This window comes from Scyliorhinus torazame, chromosome 4 (assembly GCF_047496885.1).
Source record: "Scyliorhinus torazame isolate Kashiwa2021f chromosome 4, sScyTor2.1, whole genome shotgun sequence".
In the NCBI taxonomy this organism is placed as follows: Eukaryota; Metazoa; Chordata; class Chondrichthyes; order Carcharhiniformes; family Scyliorhinidae; genus Scyliorhinus; species Scyliorhinus torazame.
The window spans coordinates 285,135,537-285,161,490 of NC_092710.1; positions in this window are offsets into that span (position 1 = coordinate 285,135,537).

A 25,954-nucleotide genomic window follows, 5' to 3' on the forward strand; every position below is an offset into this window, starting at 1 on the left:
TCAAGTGGGCAGCATGCTGGCCCATTAGCATGTCTTGAATGGCTCCAGAAATAGCACTCCAATGGAAACGCGAACCACACGTACGTCAGTCTGGGAAATTAGCCACATGGAGAATTTTGCCCCGTATGTTTCCAAGGACAGTTAGATATAGCACTTAAATATAGCACTTGGGCAAAGGGAATCAAAGGATATGAGGGGAAAGAAGGATCAGGCAATTGAGTTGGACAACCAGCTATGATCATAATGAATGGTGAAGCAGGCTCGAAGGGCTGAATGATCTCCTCCTGTTCCTATTTCTTTGTTTCTAAATATGATTCACAATTGTAGCTCGTGTGGATGTAGATGCAAAATTACGTATTGCAATTTCTGTATACTTTATGTGGGCTTCACTATCCACTGTCCGCCAAGAATCCACCACGAAGACAAGTGACTAATAACTAAAATTCATACAAAACTTTGATTGGTCATTTAAAACATGGTTTTATTATAGAAAACAGTCTTAATTCTTGTTAGCACATTAATCAGAGCTTTTAACATTTATCAACAAATCAATCCCAGATAAATAAAATTCCAATTGCTGTAGAGTGTGCTGAATTATGTTTAGTAAATCAATGCCATGATTTGTGTGTGTTTTTAAAGCTAATGTCACGCTCTTTCTGTATAACAGGCAGAAGGACTCCTGCAATCCCTCTATCGCCACACAATGAATACACCATAAATTAGACTGGGGACAAAATAATAATTTATGCTGGATCCTGGCCTTAGGTTGGAATTTTCGATGGTCATTGTTGTGGATGAAACTTCAACCCATCCGAAACAAAGGGGAAGGGACAAATTGTGGAAAGGGACAAATTCCTGGTATTCCTGCACCCCAGGCTCACAAATAGAGCAGGATGAACAGGCTGCCAGCCCTCTAGGTGCAAGAAAATCAAAAAGGAAGGTGCGACATTTCAGACATCAAAATAGGCAATTGAATTATAGGTGATTCTAAGGGTAAAGCAAAGGTACTAAGTGATCAATTTCTCAATGTATTTTCCAGAAATTTAACACACATATCCAGCTTAGATGGTGACCACTTACCAGACATACTAAACCTGATTATAAATAAAGAGGGCCACTCTCACCAGCATCATTTGCAAATACTTGAACATATTGTTCATTCTCGTGTCAGAAAGCACTTTGAAGAGCACCATTTCTTGGTAGATAATCAGAATGTTTTTCAAGTGATAAGACCCACCAAAACCCAGCTTTTAATGGACTGTTGATGACCTAGCTTCAAGTCTTAAAAGAGATGAAACTACTGGTACGGCAATACTAGATTTCTGAAAGCCTTTGACAAGATTGTACCAAACTGTAAATAGAATTTACAGCACAGAAACTGTGGTCAGTTGATGCTCCACACAAGTTTCTTCCCACTCAATTTACTTCATATTGTCCAACCAGCATATCCTTCAGTTACCTTTCTCCCTCATGTCATTGTCTACCATCCTTCTAATTGCCTCTATGCGATTCACCTCCAGCAATCCATGCGATAGCGAGTTCCAGACTTTTATCACTCCTGTAAATAGTTCCCAACATCCCTGGAATGGCTAGAAGTCTCCATGAATCAGCATCAATCACCTGGTGACCGAGTAAATCCTTCCAGGACATTCGAAAATAATATATCATTGATGCCATTGAGATAGTTGATTCAGTTTGGTCCACACACATCATTACCCCCACCCCGCAATCTGGGACCCCATAGGACTGGCTGGGAAATGTGAGCCTCTATCCCTGCGTGCTGGAGAGTGGGGAACTGGGTGGAAAGCAGGCTCCAACTTCCTGTGGGCACTACGGCTGGGGAGGTTGGGGGTTGGGAGGCGTTGGAGGAGTGGTGACGTGACATGTCAAGTGAAACACAGAAGCTGAGGTAAAGGATGAGAGTAGCCGTAGTTTATGGCTGTGATAGAGGGTAAGGGGCCGATCAGTTGACGTTGTGCCTTTCTTGTTGCTGATGTTTCCATTATCTCTCCCCATCCAATTCTTGTACATCGACAGCAGTAAGGAGGAGGCGGGAATGAATTGCATTTATACAATACTGTTTTTACAGCCAACTCAGGCCACTCTTGCCTAGCCAACAGCCCATCCTGACATCACCTCCCACATCTCCCGGAATATATCCAGCCAAGGTTCCCAAGCCAACCTAGAAAGGACGGTTCTCCTGAATTCCTTATTGGGTTTTTAGCGATTAACATATTTATTCCTTCTATATTTGGACTGCTCACATGAACTCTCCATGGACGTTAAAATTTTATTTACAACAACAATTCATAGCCCAGTGGTTAGCACTGCTGCCTCACAGCACCAGGGACGCAGGTTCAATTCCGGCCTTGGGTGACTGTCTGTTTGGAGTTTACACTTTCTCCCCGTGTCAGTGTGGGTTTCCTCCGGGTGCTCTGGTTCCCTCCCACGGACCAAAGATGTGCAGGTTAGGTGGGGTTATGGGGTTACAATTATAGGGCGGGGGAATGGGCCTAGAAATGGTGCTCTTGGTAGGGTCGGTGCAGATTCCACAAGCCGAATGGCCTATTTCTGTACTGTGTAGATTCTATGGATACATCTTTTCCAAATGACTATTTTTCGTGTACAAATGCAGAAAGTAATTACTGACAAACTATTCCTAGCCTCAGTGCTGTCCTCACCCCATCTGCACATGTACACAGACCATTCACTGGATACCCATCTTGAGAAGGAACTGGCTGCTACCTTTGTTTCGGTTTCGAAATGCAATAAGTCCTATCTGTCTTGTGGTTGTCATGTGACCTCAATGAGGCAATCTCTCTGGAAATGAAAATTTTACATCAGTTCAGTAAAGACTTACAATGAGGAAGCACTATGGTCTTTGACCATGAAACACGGTATGGAGTTATAATAGAGTTTAGAAACCCTGGAAATTCTGTGGAGAAGCCCAGAGAAGTCCCAGCTCAGAAAGGCACAAAGAAATATTCAAATCTTCAAAAACCTGCTGAAAAAGGACAAGCAAAAGCAAACACAAACCGAAGGCTGCAAGTAAAATACTGGGTGTGTTCACATGGCTGTAAACCTTCCCTTCCATGCTTTGGTAGCAATGAACAGCAGCATGTGGCAAAACTGGCAGCTTTTCCACTTGTATTGGCAAAACTATGAGCTTGCAACAGATTTAATTAGCAAGCTGGAATTTAGATGAACAGTCACACTTCTAACACTGCTGGGGAGGGATGACTACAAATTATATCCAAAGAACAAACATGGGCTGATTTAACACAGTGGGCTAAACAGCTGGCTTGTAATGCAGAACAAGGCTAGCAGCGCAGGTTCAATTCCCATACTGGCCTCCCCAGGAATGTGGCGACTAGGGGCTTTTCACAATCACTTCATTGAAGCCTACTTGTGACAATAAGTGATTATTATTATTAAACGACAGATTTTGAAATACTTTAAAGCCTGAGTGAACATTACGTATGAACATGCTGCATTCAACAATGAGCTCAAGATAAAAAAGTAACCCATAGACCAATATGTGTCTGCAGTAACACAGTTTGTGAATTCAGACAACTAAAATGTGATCTGATTAAAGATTGAATAGTCTGAGACCCACAAGACCCTTCAGTAACGAGGGTCAGCTAATGCTCAAGAAAACAATAGACATGTGCAGAAAGCCAGTTGTTGTAAAACATCAGCTATTGCATTTGTATGGCAGTACAGACCAGAGGATACATTATGCTGAGAGTCATTCCAGGCCAAAAAGAACAGGACAATTACAGACAAAGGTTGGGATATAAATACTGCATAAGAAGGAATACAATGGAAAATAAGGTTTGTCCAGCGTGGAGAAAGCAGTCTTAAGAAGCCACATTATTTTGTACACAAGTGTTTGGCTAGAAAGAAGCAAAACAAGCCTATACAGAACTACCATCAATCCCAGAGGTCAACAGGTTCCCAACAACGGGTAATGGAACAACAACAGTTACCATGGCATCAAGAGCCATGGGAATGACACTCCATTTATGAGGAACATCACCCAGATGAACAGCCAATGACAACACACAAATATCATTAAGAAACCTGAATGATTTAAAGATTGCATACTATGCAGATATAGAGGCTGACTAGTAGAACAAACAGTTGCAAAAGCATGAGAATAGTGGGTGCATGGTAACTTGGGTAAGTCACAGTTCGACATGGTCGCTCATGCAAATTTACTTTTGTTCGTTAAGGGGGATGTTTGAGTTTTGAAATGCAACTGCACTACTATCTGGCTTGCCATAGTTGTGACATCTGCTATGACGTTATCTCTCTGTAAGCAGACATTTTACATCAGTTCAATAAAACTTACAATGAGAAATCACTGCAATCTTTGAACTTGTAACAATCTTATCAAACCCAAAAATATTGCATAAAAGCTGAGATCAGCTAACACAGCATGCAATTAAATGTGGGATTACCTTGGGAAGAATGGCTTCAGGCTACACTGAGCATTAATTTTACCCACCACATCATCTTGTATTGCACGGGTTACTTCGCACTTGTCAGCGCAGAATGTTATCCAGGTCTTGCTACATGAGGAATATCTGAGGTGTTGAACATGCATAAACAACAGCCCCACTGCTGACCATTTAAAGTTTATTGATGAAGTAGCTGACGACAGTTGGGCCCAGAACAGTTCTCTGAGGAACTTCTGCAGCCATGTCTGGGGCTAAGACGTTTAACTCTAACAATCACTGTAGACCGAGTGATCATGTGATGACACTACTACAAGAAGGGTCATGTGCTGGGAGTGCAGGGGTTCTCTAAGGAGCGTGGGCAGAACACAAGCATGTAGTAGCTGCTCAGCTACTAAATAAAGTATTGTTTGTTATCCTTGTTGTCTGTGTTGGGAACCAGGCACTTGTACATGGTGTTAGGTGTAGTGATATGTATATATGAAGATATATGAAGGGTTAATGACTACGTCATAGTGTAAGACAACCACTAGATAGCAGCACTAGATCCAGGTATAAGTATGTGAACTCAAAGGATCTTGCTCTCTTCGAACTAGGAATGACTGGACAGCAGAATGTTGGAGAGATAGAGCGTAGTTAGCACCTGTAGTTAAATATAGTTAATATTTATGCTGAATTACTTTATCACCAGTTATAGTTCTGTAAATGTGAACAAACCCATCTCAATATTATTTAATTTGTTTTTCAATTAAACCTATTTGCTTTAAGTTGAAGATTGGTAGTTTCTTTGAAATCTAACCATCAGACCATTCTGGAAGTGTAAAGCAAAGAGTAACGACATATTACAAACAAGTAATATAGCATCAGGAGTTGGCAGTATGACACAAGGACCTTGCCACATCGATCCACTCGTCTTTGCTGAAAACAGTTCCTAGACAGTTGGGAAAAGTTGGAGAAGGAGTGGCATATTTACTGCTGCGCTGCCCTATCTGCCAAATCCAAAAAGATAGAAGCTTACATTTTATTCAACTTAGTGAGCCCTGAGACCGTCAAAAAACATTGAGTCGTTTCTTTTCCAAATTAAACCTGTGCTTGTCGAGCCTTATATTTTTTTTTACCAGAATCTGTGATTCTGTGATTCTGAAGGGGAGAAATAGGACCCCAAATTAATTCTAAAAAAGTTTGAGAACATTTGTCTTCCATAAAAAAAATATACTGCTCAACAAGCACACATTTAAGAGCAGATGTATCAATATTATCCTATACGGCAAACTTGAAATTCTTAGCGAAGAAATGTGAATTTGGCAACATTACTGATTTGGCAACCAAAGATGTGTAGGTTAGGTGGATAGGCCGTGGTAAATTGCCCCTTAGTGTCCAAAAGATGAGCTGGGGTTACTGGGTTGCAGGATAGGGTAGAGGTGTGGGCCAGTGTAGACTCGATGGGCCAAATGGCCTCCTTCTGCACTGTAAATTCTATGATTCTATGAACAATCAGGAAAAAGCAGCAGAGATTTTAGTTGGGAAACAGAAGTTTCCATTGCACAGGCAGGCCATGCTCCAACTGCGCTGGCCATCTCCCTCAGGACAGAACAGCTGGTTTTGTGTATAAATATGGTAAGTGGAGTCAATTTGCAAAATGCTGCAGATCAAAACCACAGCGGCCTTCCTTTGTCGTCAGCCACATTGCAACCAATCAGTCCTCCAAGGGTAAGGAGCGTCAGCAAGGTGAACGAACTGGAGCTCATGCAAAGCAGCAAAACTACTGAACTTTCAACAACACTCAAATGTGAGACACCATCACAGGAAAGAGCGAGATCTTCACCACCCTCAACATGATTTGCAGCAATGCAAGACTGGGGTAAAGATTGGCAGTGAAGCTAAGTGTAACTCACGTATTGCCCAACCGAATGCTACGGGAACTAGATCCATACACAGCACTGGACTGCAATACCCAGGTGGACCTCGTGGCTTCTGGCAGACAAACCACCCGTACTGAAGAGGTAGCCACCCTCCACTGCACAGAGGGCAGTTTCAAGTTTCGTATAGTTGACCAGAATGTCAGACCACAATTAGATCTTTGGGACAGTATTACACTGGGGCTTATTCAGCTGGGTCCAAAGTTGCAAGCTTTACAACACCAGGCCCCAGAAACGGCAGAATAAAAAGACCTCTTCAACTGTGACATCATTGGTAAGCTACCAGTTGTCCATCACATGAGACGGGAGTGCCAATCACCATGAAACAGTGAGAGGTCAATGAGCTGCATCGGATGACAAAGCTGGGTGTCATACCTCTTATAGATGAGGTCACAGAATATAGGTTCAGCAATGGTGGCCGCAGTAAAGAAAGATGACATGATCAGGCTATGCATTGAATCAATGCAGTTGAACAAGGCGCTGCTCAGACCTCATCACCCTATGAAGACAGTGGAACAAGTGGTAGAAAACATGCTGAGATTTTCAGCATCCTGGATACGAAATGTGGGTTCTGGTAGATTCGTTAGATGATTGATCTTTGAAATCTTACCACATTCATGCCTCTGGTAGATAGATATTGTTTATTACGTATGCCCTATGGGATCTTCACTGTGTGGTGATACACCACTGTACCTTCCTACCATTGTACATAGTATATAATAGTTGTGCGTAACGTGGCCCTGTAATACTGTGTATTGTACTGTAACTCTGCAGAGGTTCGGTCACTGGTAGGTAACCCGACCTGGCCACGGAGAGCTCCGCCTTCGCCACTCCCCCGGGAGTCAGTATAAGAACCTCTTCTGGGACAGGCCCCATTCTGTCTGGGGTCGTCTGTGTCGGGTAAGCCTCCCATGTAGTATATTAAAGCCTGAGTTAAAGTCTCACATGTCTTTGTGGTTCTTGACGCTTAGCGCATCAATTTAATATACTACATGGGAGGCTTACCCGACACAGACGACCAGCGCATCACACTGGCAGTGAGGTATTCCAGAAGTGCATGGAGAAACTCTTTGCAGCCAGCCCTGGGGTGGCATGATCATAAAATCTTGGTCTATGGTTCGAGTATCTATATAATTTTCCATTTTGAAACTTAGAAATAACAAAAGAACAATGCAATAGATAAGGTAGGTTATAATGAAGAGAAAGCTGGAGGCTAGCTGATGCATATAATTTCCTTAATTACTAACAAAGTTGCGTGAGAGATGCTAAACGAGCTGAGGAGGTACCTCAGCATCAAAAGAAAGATTTTTAAAAAGAACACGTTTCTTGCTGACTGCCTTGTTATTCGCAAAGATGACACTGTTCCATCTGAGAAGTAACTTGAGTTACCATTAAAAATCAGGGTGCGGGATTCTCCGTTCCTGAGACGAAGTGTTGATGTTGCTGCAGGATTTGCGGACTTTCACCACAGCGAAGCAGGCGCCGAATCTGGACCGATTCAGCGACTGTGGAGGGGCTGGCACCGGCGCCACGTGGAACATTGTGTTCCAATGATAAACGATGCAGGATTCACCAGGTTCGTGATTGACACTCTGGAGCCTGACAAGCTACATCTGTCTATACACACTTCACTCCCCACACACACCATCCCAACCAACAACATGGTATTGGTTGTGCCGGAGCACGCCCATACAGCTGATGGGTTGGCTGGGGCCAGAGGGCACCCAGCAGGGTGGCCTGGCGGGACATCAGGGGCGGGTTTAGCACAGGGCTAAATAGCTGGCTTTTAAAGCAGCCCAAGGCAGGCCAGCAGCACGGTTCAATTCCCGTACCAGCCTCCCCGGACAGGCGCCGGAATGTGGTGACTAGGGGCTTTTCACAGTAACTTCATTTGAAGCCTACTTGTGACAATAAGCGATTTTCATTTCATTTCATTTCTATACGACCCGTAGCAGTAAGTTCACAGTGGCCAGGCAGGCCTTGGGCAGTTTCTCCCTGGTCGAGCCCACTCTTTGAAATGTTTTCAGCAGTGGGGAGCTGAACTCACCGGCGGGACCGCCTCCTGAGAGATCGGGTGTCGTTTTGAAAGGGAGCCCGGATCTCTAAGTGAGCTTGACGGTCCCCCGAGACACGCCAACCACAGGCAATGCCACACCCCGTAGACATGGGCTTTAGCACTCCCCCCCCCCCCCACTAAGTGAGGATTCCCTGCTATGGGGTCGCTGAGGGGTCCCCCTTTTTCAGGCCCCCCCACCCCCTCTTTCAGGATCCCTCTCTTTACCCGCCAAATCTTCATAACCCCCCTTCACCTCCCCACCCCACCCCTTTCACACACACACCCCTCTTTCATAGACATGGCACCCCCACAGGCGCTGATCCTTGGCAGGGCCAGCATGGCACCCAGACACCCTAGCACTGCCTGCCTGGCACTCAGGCAGTGTCCCAGCATGAAAACAGAAATTACTGGACAATCTCAGCAGGTCTAACAGCATCTGTGGAGAGGGAGAAGGGAGCTAACTTTCACTTGTGCTTTTACAAATCATGAAACAAGCGCCGTGGCTGCTGAGGGAAAGAGAGGGGTTATGGAAACCGTCCAACATCGCCATAGTCCGCTGGCCAGGGGACCTCTTCCAGCACTGGGGGTGGTGGTATTGGGAGGTGACCAGGAGGAGGGCTGTGGGGTTGAGGTGGACGGGCATGGAACACCATTGCCTCAGCTTGCAAGGCAGCCATGCTCCCGCGCACGCCGCTGACTGCCCACTGTGAACGTAGGGCCGCAGGTCGCATAGGCATCCCCCCAGGCCACTCCCCGAGGTGCCCTCCGGCCCCAGCCACCCATGGGTGCAACCAGTGGGCATCTTGTTGGCTGGGATGGTGTGTATGAGAAGTGAAGTGTGTATATGTGGCTGCACCTTGTCAGCTTCGCGAGTGCCAATTGCAAATCCGGTGAATCCCGCACTTTTCCCCATTGGAATCGATTATGTTCCACGTGGTGCTGGTGCTGGCCCCTCCATGGTCGCTGAATCAGTCCAGGTGCAGTGCCAGTTTTGCTGTTGTGGAAGTCTGCGAACCCTGCCCCAGCGTCAACACTTAGTCTCAGGAACAGAGAGTTCCGCTGATGGTCTGTCAATCCAGATCATAAGAAGTATCTGGCATGTCCAGTATTCTCATAAGTGGGATCATAACACAAGCTTTAGCATAACTTCCCTGATTTTGCATTTGATATGTGTCGATTCATGAAGCCAAGGATCTTTAATAACAGCCGTCCTAATTTTTCCTGCCGTCTTCAAAGACCTGTACATGTTTCTTTGTTCATGTTTCTTTGTTACAGCTTTCTCTGTTCCTGTACCTCCTTTAACATAGTACCATTTAGTTTATATTGTCTGTCTTCATTCTTCCTATCAAAATGTGTCACTCACTGTTCTTTGTGCCATATGTCATCTGGCATGGATCTGGCCAATGCACCAGCTATACCCCCCAAAAGTTTGTTACTAAGCTCTTCCCTGTTTATTACATTTATGAATTCTGTGTTACCTTTAAACTTTGAAATTATGTCCTGTATACCAAAGTCCAGATCATTAATTTATATCGGAAAGAGCATGTAAGGTCGCCATAGTCCCAGCTGTAGTGATATGCATAAGCAATTGTACATGTAAATATGTTTAACCTCCAACCACTAGGTGGCAGGTAAATTCTAGCATCTGACACTGTAACCTAGAGGGAGACTGTAGGAGAATTTGTCATGGTCAGTTGTGTTTGTGATTGTTCCAGTTTGTTAGTATTAGTTTCCAACCCACAATTTGTTATACAATAATAAATTTGACTAGTCGAGAACTAGATGTTCTTTGGTGCACTGAATCAATCATTATCTCTGTACTCGACCATAACACCAGTTTAGGCTGTTTTCTCTGCAGGCGTTGAGCTTACTGGTGGTGATTTAACCTGAGGACCACTACACCTCAGGCGAGGGGCAAGGTTGAGAAGGTGGGGTCTTCATGAATAACTTCAGCCGGTACAGGAATTGAACCTGCGCTATTGGCCTTATAGAATCAAAGAGTACCTACAATGCAGAAGGGGGCCATTGCTCTGTATCACAAACCAGTAGTTATTGATAATTACATTTTTCTTGAAATATTGGGCCAGATTTTTAAACGGGGTGGGGTTGGGTTCAGAGGTGGGTAGGCACTGATTATGGCCCCTTTCCTGCGCCGACTGAGAATTTCAGCTGGCAATGCAGACAGTCCACATTTACCTGTTTAGTCATTATTGTTTGCATTTGTTTTGCTCAACTTTATACAGTAAAGGGACTTCCGGTTGCGGCTATGCCTGGGTAGGTCGCACGGTCGGCAGCTCCCGCCAAGAACTGAATTTTGGGCCCTTTTGAGGAGCCCCAGCGGCACTTGGATGATGATTCCTGGTATGGGTAGGCAGCAGTAAAGTTCCCCCAGCATTGTATGGAGTGAACCAGGAGTGGAGCGATTAAAAAGGCGGTTTTGGAGCAGAGAGGAGAGCAGGTGCGGAAAAGTAAGATGGCGGAGGGTGGAGACAAGGCAGCGTGGGCGCAATGGTCGCAGGAGCAGCAGGAGTTCCTGAAAAGCTGCTTTGCGGAGCTGAAAGCAGAAATGCTGGCCCCAGTGAAGGCATCGATAGAAAAGCTGGTGGAGACCCAGAAGGCCCAAGGGGCGGCGATTCGAGAGGTTAGGCAGCAGAAAGCCTCTGAAAACGAGGACGAGATTCTGGGCCTGGCGGTGAAAGTGGAGGTGCACGAGGTGCTGCACAAGAAGTGGCAGGAAAAGTTCGAGAACCTGGAGAATAGGTCGAGGAGGAAGAATCTCCGGGTTCTGGGTCTCCCTGAAGGGGTGGAGGGGTCCGACGTTGGGGCATATGTAGCCACAATGCTGAACACATTAATGGGCGCTGGAGCCTTCCCGCGGGCCTTGGAGCTGGATGGGGCCCACAGAGTCCTGGCAAGGAGGCCTAAAGCCAATGAGCCGCTTCATGGACAGGGAGTGCATCCTGAGATGGGCGAAGGAGGAACAGAGCAGCATGTGGGGGAATACAGAGAATGCGGAGGTCCATATTTATCAAGACTGGAGTGCAGAGCTGGCTAAGAAGAGGGCTGGATTCAACCGGGCCAAGGCGGTGCTCCACCGAAAGGGGGTGAAGTTCGGGCTGTTGCAGCCAGCGTGATTGTGGGTCACGTTTCAAGATCGCCACGATTATTTTGATACGCCGGATGAGGCGTGGACCTTTATACAAAGCGAGAAGTTGGACTCGAACTAAGGGTTTGATGTGGGGTGGGGTTTGTTTTTTCGTCGTTGTGTGGGAAAGCTGGGGAGTGGGAAGGGATGAGTGGATGTGATATGTGGGTTTTGTGGGTTTGTGGGTATCGGTACTGTTTTGCAGGGCTGGTCCCCATGTACGAAGGGGGAGGGGGGGGGGGCAGGAGGCCCTGGATCGTGGGGAACTGGGGTGAGGTTAGAGGAGAAAGGAGCTGCGCCATAGGGGGCGGGGCCGGCCCAGGTGGAAAACGCGGGCTTTTTCCCGCGCTGAGGAAGGGGGGATGCGGGGCCTGAGGGGAGGGGCGGTGCTGGAGGGGTGCTCACATCGGCCTGAAGAGGGGGATGGGATGGGGATTCCACACGGGGGGCCGTTGGCAAAGGCGGGAGCGGCCGAGGTCAGCAGGAGTCAGCTGACTTCCAGGAGTGTAATGGGGAGCAAGGGGGCTAGACAATGGTCTAGCTGAGGGGGGGGGGGGGAGCGGGTGGGGTGGGGGGGGGTACTGGATTGCTGCTGTACTGACCGAAGGGGAGCTAGAGGTAAAAGGGAGAGCCAGGGGTCAGGGCGGGGGTTCACCGCCTGGGGGACTGGAGTATGTGGGGGGCGTGGGCACGTGGCTGGCCTAAGAAAGGGGATGGCTAGTCGGCAGGGGGGCCGAGTAGCCCCTGATCCAGCTGATAACATAGAATGTGAGGGGCCTGAATGGGCCTGTCAAGAGGGCCCGGGTGTTCACGCACTTAAAGGGACTGAAGGCAGACGTTGTTATGCTTCAGGAGACCCACTTGAAGGTGGCAGATCAGATCAGGCTGCGAAAGGGATGGGTAGGGCATGTCTTTCATTCAGGGCTGGATGCGAAGAACAGACGGGTTGCAATACTGGTGGGGAAGCGGGTGTCGTTCGAGGCACTGAATATTGTGGCGGATAATGGGGATCGATACGTGATGGTGAGTGGTAGGTTGCAGGGGACCCGGGTGAATGTGTATGCCCCGAATTGGGACGATGCAGAGTTTATGAAGCACATGTTGAATCGTAGCCCAGATCTGGAAGCGGGGAGCTTGATAATGTGGGGGGGGGTACTTTAATACGGTACTGGACCCAGCATTGGACCGATCCAGGTCAAGGACGGGTAAGAGGCCAGCTGCGGCCAAGGTGCGAAGGGGTTTTCTGGACCAGGTGGGGGGAGTGGATCCGTGGAGGTTTGTACATAAGGCCTATTCACGGATAGACTTCTTTGTGATGAGTAGGGCACTGATCCCAAGGGTGGAGGGAATGGAATATTCGGCTATAGCGATTTCGGACCACTCCCCGCACTGGGTGGAGTTGGGGTTGGGGGAGGAGACGGACCAGCACCCGCTGTGGCACCTGGATGTGGGACTGTTGGCAGATGGGGAGGTTTGTGGGTGGGTCTGGGGGTGCATTCAGAGATACATCGAGGCCAATGATAATGGGGAGGTGCAGGTGGGGGTAGTCTGGGAAGCTCTGAAGGTGGTGGTTAGGGGAGAGCTAATTTCAATTAGGGCTCACAGGGAGAAGAGACAGAGGATGGAGAGGGAGAGGTTAGTGGGGGAGATAGTAAGGGTGGGCATGAGCTATGCAGGGCCCCCTGAAGAGGGGCTGCTGAGGGAGCGACGGAACCTCCAAACGGAATTTGATTTATTGACCACGGGGAAGGCAGAGGCTCAGTGGGGGAAAATGCAGGGGGCAGTATATGAGTATGGGGAGAAGGCGAGTCGGATGCTGGCGCATCAGCTACGTAAGAGGGAGGCGGCGAGGGAGATTGGAGGAATCAGGGATAGGGGGAGGAATACAGTGCGGAGTGCGGTTAAAACAAATGAAGTATTTAGGGATTTCTATGGAGACCTGTACAAGCCAGAGCCCCCGGAGGGGGGAGAGGGGATGCGGCGGTTCTTAGATCAACTGAGGTTCCCGAGGGTGGAGGAAGAGCAGGTGGCTGGCCTGGAGGCCCCGATTGGGGCTGGAGGAGCTGGTTAAGGGATTGGGCAGCATGCAGGCGGGCAAGGCCCCGGGACCGGATGGATTCCCGGTTGAATTTTGTAGGAAGTATGTGGATCTGTTGGGCCCGTTGCTGGTGAGAACCTTCAATGAGGTGAGGGAGGAAGGGACTCTGCCCCCGACAATGTCTCGGGCGCTGATCTTGCTGATTCTCAAGCAGGATAAGGACCCACTGCTGTGCGGCTCGTATAGGCCGATCTCACTCCTTAACGTAGTTGCTGGCAAAGGTCCTCGCTACGAGGATTGAGGATTGTGTCCCGGGAGTGATACATGAGGATCAGATGTGGTTCGTGAAGAGCAGGCAGTTAAATGCGAATGTGCGGAAGCTCCTGAACGTGATTATGATGCCCTCGGTGAGGGGGGATGCGGAGGTGGTGGCGGCTATGGACGCGGAGAAGGCCTTTGATTGGGTGGAGTGGGAGTACCTATGGGAACTGCTTCGCAGGTTTGGGTTCGGGGAAGGGTTCACAGGGAGGTTAAGTTGTTATACAGGGCCCCGGTGGCGAGCGTGTCTCTGAACCAGCGGAGATCGGAATATTTCAGATTGTACCGAGGGACGAGACAGGGGTGTCCCCTGTCCCCTTTGCTGTTCGCGCTGGCAATTGAGCCGCTGGCCATGGCATTAAGGGAGTCTAGGAACTGGAGGGGGTTGGTCTGTGGAGAGGAGGAACACCGGGTGTCGTTGTATGCTGATGACCTGTTGTTATATATTGCAGATCCAGTGGAGGGGATGGCGGAGGTCATGCGGATCCTTAGGGAGTTTGGGGACTTCTCATGCTACAAGCTCAACGTGGGGAAGAATGAGCTCTTTGTAGTGCATGCGGGGGGCCAGGAAAGGGGGCTAGAGGAGCTGCCATTGAAGAGGGCGGAGAGGAGCTTTCGATACATGGGTATCCAGGTAGCGAGGAGCTGGGGGCCCCTGCATAAGCTTATTTTGACATGATTGGTGGACCTGATGGAGGAAGACTTTAGGAGATGGGCTGGGTAGGGTGCAGTCGGTCAAGATTACGATCCTCCCAAGGTTCTTGTTCGTGTTCCAGTGAAATGAAAATGAAATGAAAATTGCTTATTGTCACAAGTAGGCTTTGTAGCGCTCAAAGACTCCGTGAGACGAATAGAGTGAAGTCGATGAGGCTTTATTAAGCGTGTCTGTTCCCCCGCTGCTCGATAGTAGAATGGCCTGCGGGGGAGGACTCCGGCTTCTTATACTCCGCCTTCAGGGCGGAGCTAGAGGTCAACGGCCAACCAGGACCCGGGATCTGTCAGCCAATGACATTAGGGCTTCCAGTCCCACATGACCCCTAATACATACTACCACATTCACCGCTTGTCAAAAATGAACCCGGCGGGGTGATACTTCGCATGGTGGTAAGGGTTTACAGGGCTGGTCCTGGGAGGAAAACATTCATATGGCAATACAGTATGTACAATTTTGTCCTGTTTCAACTATTTACAGAAGGTATCAGGAGAAAAGCAAAATGTTCTTGTGAAAAGTCCATAAATTGATTTAGATCAACGCCACGAGTCGGTCGGGCGGTCTGGTCGTCCGTGTCGATCGCCTCGGCCCCGGTGGTGGTGGTGCTGCTTGTACCGGTGTTGTCGTCTCCGGGAGCCTTACGGTTTCAGCTTGGGCTTTATTCTTGGTCGGGCCTGAGGGGATGGGAACCGATCCTCCTGGGAAGGGGACGGTCGCGGGGTGCGGCGGAGGCAGAAAGGGGGTGTCGGGGGGGTGTGTGTGTTGCCGGCGGGCGCCAGATCCCGCAGGGACACCGTGTCCTGTCGGCCGTCGGGGTATTCCACGTAAGCGTACTGCGGGTTCGCGTGGAGGAGGTGAACCCTTTCGACCAACGGGTCCGCCTTGTGTGCCCGCACATGCTTTCGGAGCAAGATGGGTCCTGGGGCCGCCAGCCAGGTCGGCAGCGACGTTCCAGAGGAGGACCTCCTAGGGAAGACAAGGAGACGCTCATGAGGCGTTTGATTAGTGCTCGTACATAATAGCGACCGGATGGAGTGGAGAGCGTCCGGGAGGACCTCCTGCCACCGTGAAACTGGGAGGTCCCTGGACCGTAGGGCCAGTAGGACGGTCTTCCAGACCGTGCCGTTTTCCCTCTCTACTTGCCCGTTCCCCCGGGGGTTGTAGCTGGTCGTCCTGCTTGAGGCTATGCCCTTACTGAGCAGGAACTGGCGCAGCTCGTCACTCATGAAAGAGGACCCCCTGTCGCTGTGGACGTATGCGGGGCAACCGAACAGTATGAAGATGGTGTTCAGGGCTTTAATGACTGTGGCCGCGGTCATGTCAGAGCAGGGAATGGCAAATGGGAAGCGGGAGTATTCGTCCACCACATTAAGGAAGTATGTGTTGCGGTCGGTGGAGGGGAGGGGCCCTTTGAAATCCAGACTAAGGCGTTCAAAGGGCGGGAAGCCTTAATCAGGTGCGCACCCTCCAGCCTGAAAAAATGCGGTTTGCATTCTGCGCAGATGTGGCAGTCCCTTGTGACTGTACGGACCTCCTCTAAAGAGTATGGGAGGTTGCGGGACTTGATAAAGTGGAAAAACCGAGTGACCCCCGGGTGGCAGAGGTCCTCGTTGAGGGTTTGGAGGCGGTTAATTTCTGCGTGGGCACATGTGCCACGGGATAGGGCATCGGACGGCTCGTTCAGCTTTCCGGGACGATACAAGATCTCGTAGTTGAAGGTGGAGAGCTCGATCCTCCACCTTAAGATCTTGTCGTTTTTGATTTTGCCCCGCTGTGCATTATCGAACATGAAGGCTACCGACCGTTGGTCGGTGAGGAGAGTGAATCTCCTGCTGGCCAGGTAATGCCTCCAATGTCGCACAGCTTCCACTATGGCTTGGGCTTCCTTTTCCACTGAGGAGTGGCTGATTTCTGAAGCGTGGAGGGTTCGGGAGAAAAAGGCCACGGGTCTGCCCGCTTTGTTAAGGGTGGCCGCTAGAGCTATGTCGGAGGCGTCGCTCTCGACCTGGAAGGGGAGGGACTCGTCGATGGCGCGCATCGTGGCCTTTGCGATATCCGCTTTGATGCGGCTGAAGGCCTGGCAAGCCTCTGTCGACAGAGGGAAGGTCGTGGTCTGTATTAGGGGGCGGGCCTTGTCTGCGTACTGGGGGACCCACTGGGCGTAGTATGAAAAAAACCCCAGGCAGCGTTTCAGGGCTTTTGAGCAGTGCGGGAGGGGAAATTCCATGAGGGCGCGCATACGTTCGGGGTCGGGGCCTATTATCCCATTGCGCACTACGTAGCCCAGAATGGCTAGCCGGTTGGTGCTAAAAACGCACTTGTCCTCGTTGTACGTGAGGTTCAAGGCTTTGGCGGTCTGGAGGAATTTTTGGAGGTTGGCGTCGTGGTCCTGCTGGTCGTGGCCGCAGATGGTTACATTGTCGAGATACGGGAACGTGGTCCGCAACCCATGTTGATCAACCATTCGGTCCATCTCCCGTTGGAAGACCGAGACCCCGTTTGTGACGCCAAATGGGACCCTTAGGAAATGGTATAATCGCCCGTCTGCCTCGAAGGCTGTGTACTTGCGGTCACTTGGGCGGATGGGGAGCTGATGGTAGGCGGACTTGAGGTCCACGGTGGAGAAGACTTTATATTGGGCAATCCGATTGACCATGTCGGATATGCGGGGGAGAGGGTACGCGTCTAGTTGTGTGTACCTGTTGATGGTCTGGCTATAATCTATGACCATCCTTTGTTTCTCCCCTGTCTTCACTACTACCACCTGTGCTCTCCAGGGACTATTGCTGGCCTGGATTATGCCTTCCTTTAGTAGCCGCTGGACTTCGGACCGAATGAAGGTCCGGTCCTGGGCACTGTACTGGGGTATTGGGCCGCCGAATTTGAACGTAAGGCTCTGTAGATTGCACTGGAAATCTAATCCCAGTAATGTGGGGGCGCAGAGTTGGGGAAGGACATGTAGTTTGTAGTTTTTGAACTCCCTCCCCTGCACCGTTAGGGTAACTATGCAGAAACCTTTGATCTGTACGGAGTGGGATCCTGCAGCTAGGGAAATCTTTTGTGCGCTGGGAATGGTGGTCAAGGAACAGCGTCTTACCGTGTCGGGGTGGATAAAGCTCTCCGTGCTCCCGGAGTCGACTAGGCATGGTGTCTCGTGCCCGTTTATTAGCACCGTTGTTGTCGTCGTCTGGAGTGTCCGGGGCCGAGCTTGATCGAGCATAATTGAAGCGAGACGTGGTTGTAGTAGTGGAGCGTCTTCCTCGAACCCCGTGGAGCCGTCGACACTGGGGTCCGTTGTTGCCGTCCAAGATGGCGTCGGGGATGAACAAAATGGCTGCCCCCATACATCGCACATGGCTGGGGGGTCACAAGATGGCGGCGGGGTTGGACAAAATGGCCGCCCCCACGCGTCGTACAGGTCTGGGGTGGTCCAAGATGGCGGCGCCCTTCCTCCCCTCGTGGTGGCCGGGACCCAAAATGGCGGCATCTGCAGGTCGCACATGGGGCGCTGGGGGGGTTGGGGAGCGTTAGGACCGCGCGGGGCTCCCTCATCTCTGGGGACAGCGGTGGTCGGGACCCAAATTGGTAGCGCCGGCGGGTCATACGTGGGGACGGGGGGGGGGGGGTTCGGGAGCGTAAGCGGCGTGCAGGGCTCCCTGTTCTCCCGGGACCGCGGTGATCGGAACCCAGAGTGGCTGCGCCTGCGGGTCATACATGGGGCGCTGTGGGGGTTGGGGAGCGTAAGCGGCGTGCAGGGCTCCCTGTTCTCCCGGGACAGCGGCGACCTCGCGGGACCGGCACACAACCGCGAAATGGCCCTTTTTCCCGCAGCTCTTGCAGATCGCTGCGCGGGCCGGGCAGCACTGCCGGAGGTGTTTCGCCTGGCCGCAGAAATAGCAGCGGGCGCCCCCGGTGCGACTTGGCGTTTGGACCGCGCAAGCCTGTGGGGTGTCCGGGGGGGTGGGGTGGGTTTGTCGCGACGGGTACGTACGGAGCCCAATGGGCTGCCGCGCGGTCGGGGCCGTAGGCGCGGGTATTACGCGCGGCCACGTCTAGGGAGGCTGCTAGGGCCCGTGCCTCTGAGAGTCCTAGCGACTCTTTTTCTAGAAGTCTTTGGCGGATTTGGGAGGAATTCATACCTGCCACAAAAGCATCGCGCATTAACATGTCCGTGTGTTGATTTGCGTTCACCGAAGGGCAGCTGCAGGCTCGTCCCAAAATCAGCAGCGCGGCGTAGAATTCGTCCATCGATTCTCCGGGACTTTGCCGTCTCGTCGCGAGCTGGTAGCGAGCGTGGATTTGATTAACTGGGCAGACATAGAGACTTTTCAGTGCTACGAACGCCGTCTGGAAATCCTCCACGTCTTCGATGAGGGAGAAAATCTTCGTGCTTAACCTCGAGTGCAGGACCTGTAGTTTTTGGTCTTCTGTGACCCGGCCGGTGGCCGTTCTGAGGTAGGCCTCGAAACAAGTCTGCCAGTGCTTGAAGGCTGCTACCGCGTTCACTGCGTGGGGGCTGATCCTCAGGCATTCTGGGATGATCCTGAGCTCCATAGTCCTTTTTAGGCACGCTTAATAAATTGTAGCGCACAAAGACTCCGTGAGACGAATAGAGTGAAGTCGATGAGGCTTTATTAAGCATGTCTGTTCCCCCGCAGCTCGATAGTAGAATGGCCTGCGGGGGAGGACTCCGGCTTCTTATACTCCGCCTTCAGGGCGGAGCTAGAGGTCAACGGCCAACCAGGACCCTGGATCTGTCAGCCAATGACATTAGGGCTTCCAGTCCCACATGACCCCTAATACATACTACCACAGGCTTCAATGAAGTTACTGTGAAAAGCCCCTGGTCGCCACATTCCGGCACCTGTTCGGGGAGGCTGGTACGGGCTGGTGCCTGCCCATCCTAATCCCCAAGGCTTTTTTCAAGCAGGTAAACAGGAGTATTATGGGGTTTGTATGGGCGAGCAAGACCCCGAGTGTGAAGAGAGTGTTTCTGGAGTGCAGTAGGGACAGGGGCGGGCTGGCGCTGCCGAATCTGTGTGGTTATTATTGGGCAGCTAATGTGGCGATGGTCCGTAAATGGGTAATGGAGGGAGAGGGGGTAGCGTGGAAGAGGTTAAAGGCGGCGTCTTGTGTGGGTACTAGCTTGGGGGCGCTGGTGACAGCACCGTTGCCGCTACCGACGACGCGGTATACCACGGGCCCGGTGGTGGCGGCGACATTGAAGATCTGGGGGCAGTGGAGGCGACATAGGGGTGAGGTGGGGGCCTCAATTTGGTCCCCGATACAGGATAAAAATAGGTTTGTGCCGGGCAGGATGGATGGGGGGTTCCTAAGTTGGCATTGGGCAGGAATTAAAAGGATGGGGGACCTGTTCATAGATGGGACCTTTGCTAGCCTGGGGGTGCTGGAGGAGAAATTTGGGTTGCCTCCCGGAAACACTTTTAGATACATGCAAGTGAGGGCGTTTGTGAGACGGCAGGTGAGGGAATTTCCGCTACTTCCAGCACGAAGGATTCAGGGTGATTTCGGGTGTATGGGTTGGAGAAGGCAAGGTCTCGGCGATTTATCAGGAGCTGCAGGAAGCGGAGGAGCCCTCGGTGGAGGAGTTGAAGGGCAAGTAGGAGGAGGAGCTCGGGGAGGAGCTGGATGAGGGTCTTTGGGATGATGCCCTGGGCAGGGTTAATTACTCCTCCTCATGCACCAGGCTCAGTCTAATACAGTTCAAAGGAGCACATAGGGCGCATATGACAGGGGCGAGGATGAGTAGGTTTTTTGGGATGGAGGACAGATGTGTGAGATGTTCGGGGAACCCAGCGAATCACGGCCATATGTTCTGGACGTGCCCGGTACTGGAGGGGTTCTGGCGGGGCGTTGCGAAGGCTATATCCAAAGTTGTGAACACTCGAGTCAAGCCGAGCTGGGGGATAGCACTATTTGGGGTATCGGATGAGCCGGGAGTGCAGGAGTCGAAAGAGGCCGGTGTTTTGGCCTTTGCGTCCCTGGTAGCCCGGCGGAGGATCCTACTAATGTGGAGAGATGCAAAGCCCCCGAGCGTGGAAACTTGGATCAATGACATGGCAGGGTTCATTAAGTTGGAGAGGATAAAGTTTGCCTTGTGAGGGCCTGTGCACGGGTTCTCCAGGCGGTGGCAACCGTTCCTAGACTTTCTCGTCTAACGCTAGGTGGAGGTCGAAACAGCAGCAACCCCGGGGGGGGGGGGGGGGGGGGGGGGGGGGGGGGGTGCAGGGTTTGGTTTATGTTTTTGTTAAAAGGGGCCGTTTTACCCACTTTTATATATATTGGTTAAATGGGGTTAATGTAGCCTTGTTTGATTTCCTATGTACAATTTTGTTTTTCTTTCTTTCTTTCTGGAGTGTTTGGTTGAAAATTGTTGAAAATTTTGAATAAACATATTTTTTAAGAAAACTTGATACAGTAAAGGTTCTTTTGGTGTTTCAATTTTTTAATCTTGGAGTCCTGCTGCTTATTTCCTTACCTACATTCTTTCACTCATTAAATTCCTTAAACGTGTATGGTCTGTCAATCCAGATTCTAACAAGTAGCTGGCATTCCAGTATCCTCACATCCACCTTAAACTCAACCCATGTTCCCAGCCAACCTGGTGGGCTCAGGGTTTGGGGGTGGAATGGTAATCTCTCGAGGGATATCCTCCCCATCCCATAACAACTGATGGGCCACCTTCAGCTGCTGGTCATCAAACAGGTTGTCACTCCACAATCATGGCCAAGCAGCTGTATGGCTATTTTAAATTACAGAGCAACTAACTTCTTCTTCATAGGCACCTCCATATTAAGGCGTCCTTTCTCTCTCCAGCACAAATCTCCAACTCCCACATTAGCCAGTCGGACAGCCAATGTGTCAGTGCTGGAGGGACTCCCGTGAGCCGCCAGCATCAGGAGCCCAAGCACCATCTTTAATTGTCACTGGAGTAGTATACCAGAGACTCAGAGTAACTCTCTGGGGACCCAGGTGCAAATCCCGCCACTGCAGATGGTGACATTTTAATTCAATAAAAAGCTGGAATTAAAAGTCTAATGATGACCGTGAAACCATTGGCAATTGTTGCAAAAGTCCATCTCATTCACTAATGTCCTTCAGGGAAGGAATCTGTCGTCCTTACATAGTCTGGCCTACATGTGACTTCAGATCCACAGCAATGTGGTTGCCTCTTAACTGCCCCCTCAAGGACAATTCGGGATGGGCAATAAATGCTGGCACAGCCTGCGAAGCCCACGTCCCATGAACAAATAAGAAAAAGGATGGTGAACCCGCTCTATGTTTTTAATTGGCTTGGCCCTTTAAAAATCCTGGCATGCCAGGGAGGACCCGTGCATGGTTGGGACGTGGTTCCCCCTGTATCTGGGAGAAGGGGGATCCGGAAAATCCGGGGGTGGGGGGGATGCTTTGCAATGCGGGGGTGGGGGGCTTATTTGCAATACAGCGAGGTGGTGACCGGATACGTGACTTCGCTCCCTGGCCGCCCACTCAAAATGGCGGCCCAATAGTGGGACTTCCTCAGGAATCCCTCATCTTCCCTGCATAAATTTGCATGGCGAGGGATCCTGAATTGCTTCATGATTTGCGTTCTCCTCCGATCTCCCAAATGGAGAATCCTGCCCAGTAGCCTGAGGATCGGGCACAATTTTTAAAGGCTGTACAGCACAAAGGAGTTCATCCTGGAAACCGACACCTTCCCACACCAAACCAATACTTCCCCTTGGCAATGACTTGGCACTGGCCTTTGGCACTACCCCTTGGCACTCAAGGACTGTCCCTTGGTACTGTCCCTAGCACTAATTGGACAACGGCAAGAGGGCAATGTCAGGGAGCATGACCCTCTCACTTGAATGATGCACTCACCTGAGGTCCCCTGGGAGGTCTGCCTACCAGGTGGGAGACCAGTTGGGTTTCACCTCATTCTGCCAACATGCCAGCATGGATGGATCTTCTGATTGGGGTGATGATTCAGGCATAGGGGCCTGGTTTTAGTGAATGCAAATGATCTTACTGATGTTGAACGTCAGGAACTGGGCTCCATCACTGACAGGGGTGGGGGGGAGGGGACAATCGCATCACGCGTTTACTTCAACGTAAAACGAGACTGGCTATTTTTACAATATTTCCTGCACTTGTTGCTGAACTTACCCAACAGGATTAGGAGCAGAAAATCATGGCCATAGTTAATATTTCAAGTCGAGTATAACTCTCTTTCAGCACTGACGGTAGAAACCTAATGACTTTTAGTCCGTTGAAAGATGGGATGGGGAGGAAGAATAAACGGAGGTTCTATGATCGGGGAAGGGGGAAGGAAGTAAATGATGAAGATATCATGGAACAAAGGGCAACGAGAGAAGTATTAATTGTAGTAAAGAGACAAAGCATTTGTCAAGAGTGAGTGTGAATGGCAGAATAACGAACAACTATATGAAAGCAAAAACATCAAAAACAATCACACTGTCTCATGGCAAAAAAATAATAATCAAAAAAGGGAAAGATTTCCTGCTCTTAAAATATTTAACTCGATGTTGATTCTGGAAAGTTGTGAAGTGCCGAATGGGAAGTGGCTGTGCTGTTGCTCGAGTTTTGCATTGAGCTTAACTGGAACACTAGGCAAGCTAAGGACAGAAGTGTGAACGTGAGTGCACGGTGGTGAATTCAAATGGCAAGCAACTGGAAGCTTGCGGATTGAGCAGAGGTGATGCGTAAAGTTGTCACCCAATCTCTGTTTGCTCTCCCCAGAGCTAGGATGAAATTTCTTGGCATGCCATGAGATATTGAGGTGAATTTTGTCTCCCCAGCCGCGTGTTCCTTGGTGGCGCGCCATCGCTGGCAGCGGGATTCTCCGTTCCTGGTGCTGGGCAATTGGATTTCTCATTGTAGCCACCCCACGCCGTGGGGAAACCCACCGACGGGGGTGCGCTGCTGGCAGATCGGAGAATCCCGCCAGCTGAGAATTTACCCCATTACAATCTGGAGTTGACTTTCTGAAATGATCTTGGAAGAATGTACAATAATGCCAATACCATTCAAACGAAAATAGATCCATATTGAAAAGGAGACTCTTTCGGAGTTAATGCACTAGTGCAGAAGGAGTGAACTAATTGAACAGTTCTTATGAAGAGTGGGCACAGCCGAATGGCCTCCTTGGGTGCTGTAATATTCCATCATCTGCATTCTATCCTAGGAGCTTAAGCCATTCTTTCGATGAGCTTGGCAGCTGGAAATACGAATTGTAATAGTGGGGTCCAGGCAGAACCAAGACAAAAGGAACCAAAACCAGGTTGTGCGATCAAGGCTACAAATAAACTAGAATAACATTTCCAAGGCAAATATATTTTCAAAATCCAGTTGAATTAATTAACCTTTGAGTATTTATGGCTTAATTACATCTCTGCTAGAATCTTGATTAACAATATTTTTAGTTATCTTTTGAGATGACTACATAGTGATAGTAGATTGAAGAAAAGAATAGTGATGATGAGTTCAGATTGTTTCAAATTAACAGCTATGACGCTGGTTGAAATTAACTGCCTGATAGTGGAATAAATAACAATGTGTGATCAAACCGGCTGTTAAATGGCATCTCCAAGCATTAATTATCAACCCAAGGTGTCAAGGAATATTTAAAAAAAACATTGGGCATGTTTCTCCGTTTGGGGGACAATAAGGTGGATTCTCCGCGTCCCCAGCCACGTGTTTCATGGCGGCGTGCCGTATCTGGCAGCGGGATTCTTTGTTCTCGCCACTGGCCAATGGGAATTTCCCATTGGAGCCACCCCGCACGTCACCTGCTCGCAACTAGATGGCAAAGCCCCGGGGAATCGCTGGAGGACTTCTACCGTGCGCTACTGGTGCTGGGCAGAAACTGTGGCTGCCCGCAAGTTTCGGGCAGCGAGCACACGGAACTTCTAATCCGGGATGCCTTCGTAGCAGGTATGAGCTCCTCAGAGATCCGCCAAAGATTCTTAGAAAAGGACACACTGGGACTGAGAGAGGCACGGGCCCTGGCAGGGTCCATGGGTGTACGGGCAGCATGGTAGCATTGTGGGTAGCACAATTGCTTCACAGCTCCAGGGTCCCAGGTTCGATTCCGGCTTGGGTCACTGTCTGTGTGGTGTCTGCACATCCTCCCCGTGTGTGCGTAGGTTTCCTCCGGGTGCTCCGGTTTCCTCCCACAGTCCAAAGATGTGCAGGTTCGGTGGATTGGCCATGATAAATTGCCCTTCGTGTCCAAAATTGCCCTTAGTGTTGGGTGGGGTTACTGGATTATGGGGTTAGGGTGGGGTTGTTGACCTTGGGTAGGGTGCTCTTTCCAAGAGCCGGTGCAGACTCGACGGGTCGAATGGCCTCCTTTTGCACTGTAAATTCTATGATCTATGATGCCTCCAGAAACGCGCAGTCCTATGCGCCCGACCGCGCGGCGGCCCCCTGGGCTGCGTGGCATCCCACAGCGGCAGCCCCACTGACCTTCCCCGTGTCCCCTCAGGCCTGCGCTGTAAGACGGCCCGCTAACTCCGTCGGGCCCTGCTGTTTCTTCTGCGGGCAGGCGAAGCATCCCCGCACCCGCTGCCCGGCCCGCACCTCCACCTGCAAAGGGTGCGGCAAGAAGGGCCATTTTGTGGGGGTCTGCCAAGCACGAGCTATGGCCGCGGTCTCCAGTGACTCCGGACCGCCGCGGCAATCTTCCCCTCGGTCCCCAGGCGGCCAGCACTCACCACCACCCTCCTATCCTAGGGCCACGTCCGACCCACGGGTGCAGCCACCTTGCCCCTTGGACACCACACTGGACGGATGGGCGCCGCCATTTTGTCCATCCCCGCCACCATTTTGTCCATCCCCGACCACCATGTGCGATCCATGGGAGACGCCATCTTGGATGGGGCCCCAGGCCCCCAGCACGGCCAACTACACGTTGCCCGATCACAACCCGCAACTGTTCCATCTGGCCTCGGTGACGCTGGACCAAAATCGACCTCGGACACTCGCGACTGCAATGACGACGGTGTTCATCAATGGCCACGAGACGTTTTGCCTGATCGACTCTGGGAGCACGGAGAGCTTTATACACCCTGACACGGTAAGGCGCTGTTCACTTGATACCCACCCTGGAAACCAAAGAATCTCCCTGGCCTCCGGGTCACACTCGGTGGAGATAAAGGGGTTCTGCCTAGCAAACCTCACTGTCCAAGGCAGGAGATTCAACAATTTCCACCTTTATGTCCTGCCGCACCTCTGAGCGGCTACACTCCTGGGGTTGGACTTCCAATGTAACTTGCAAAGCC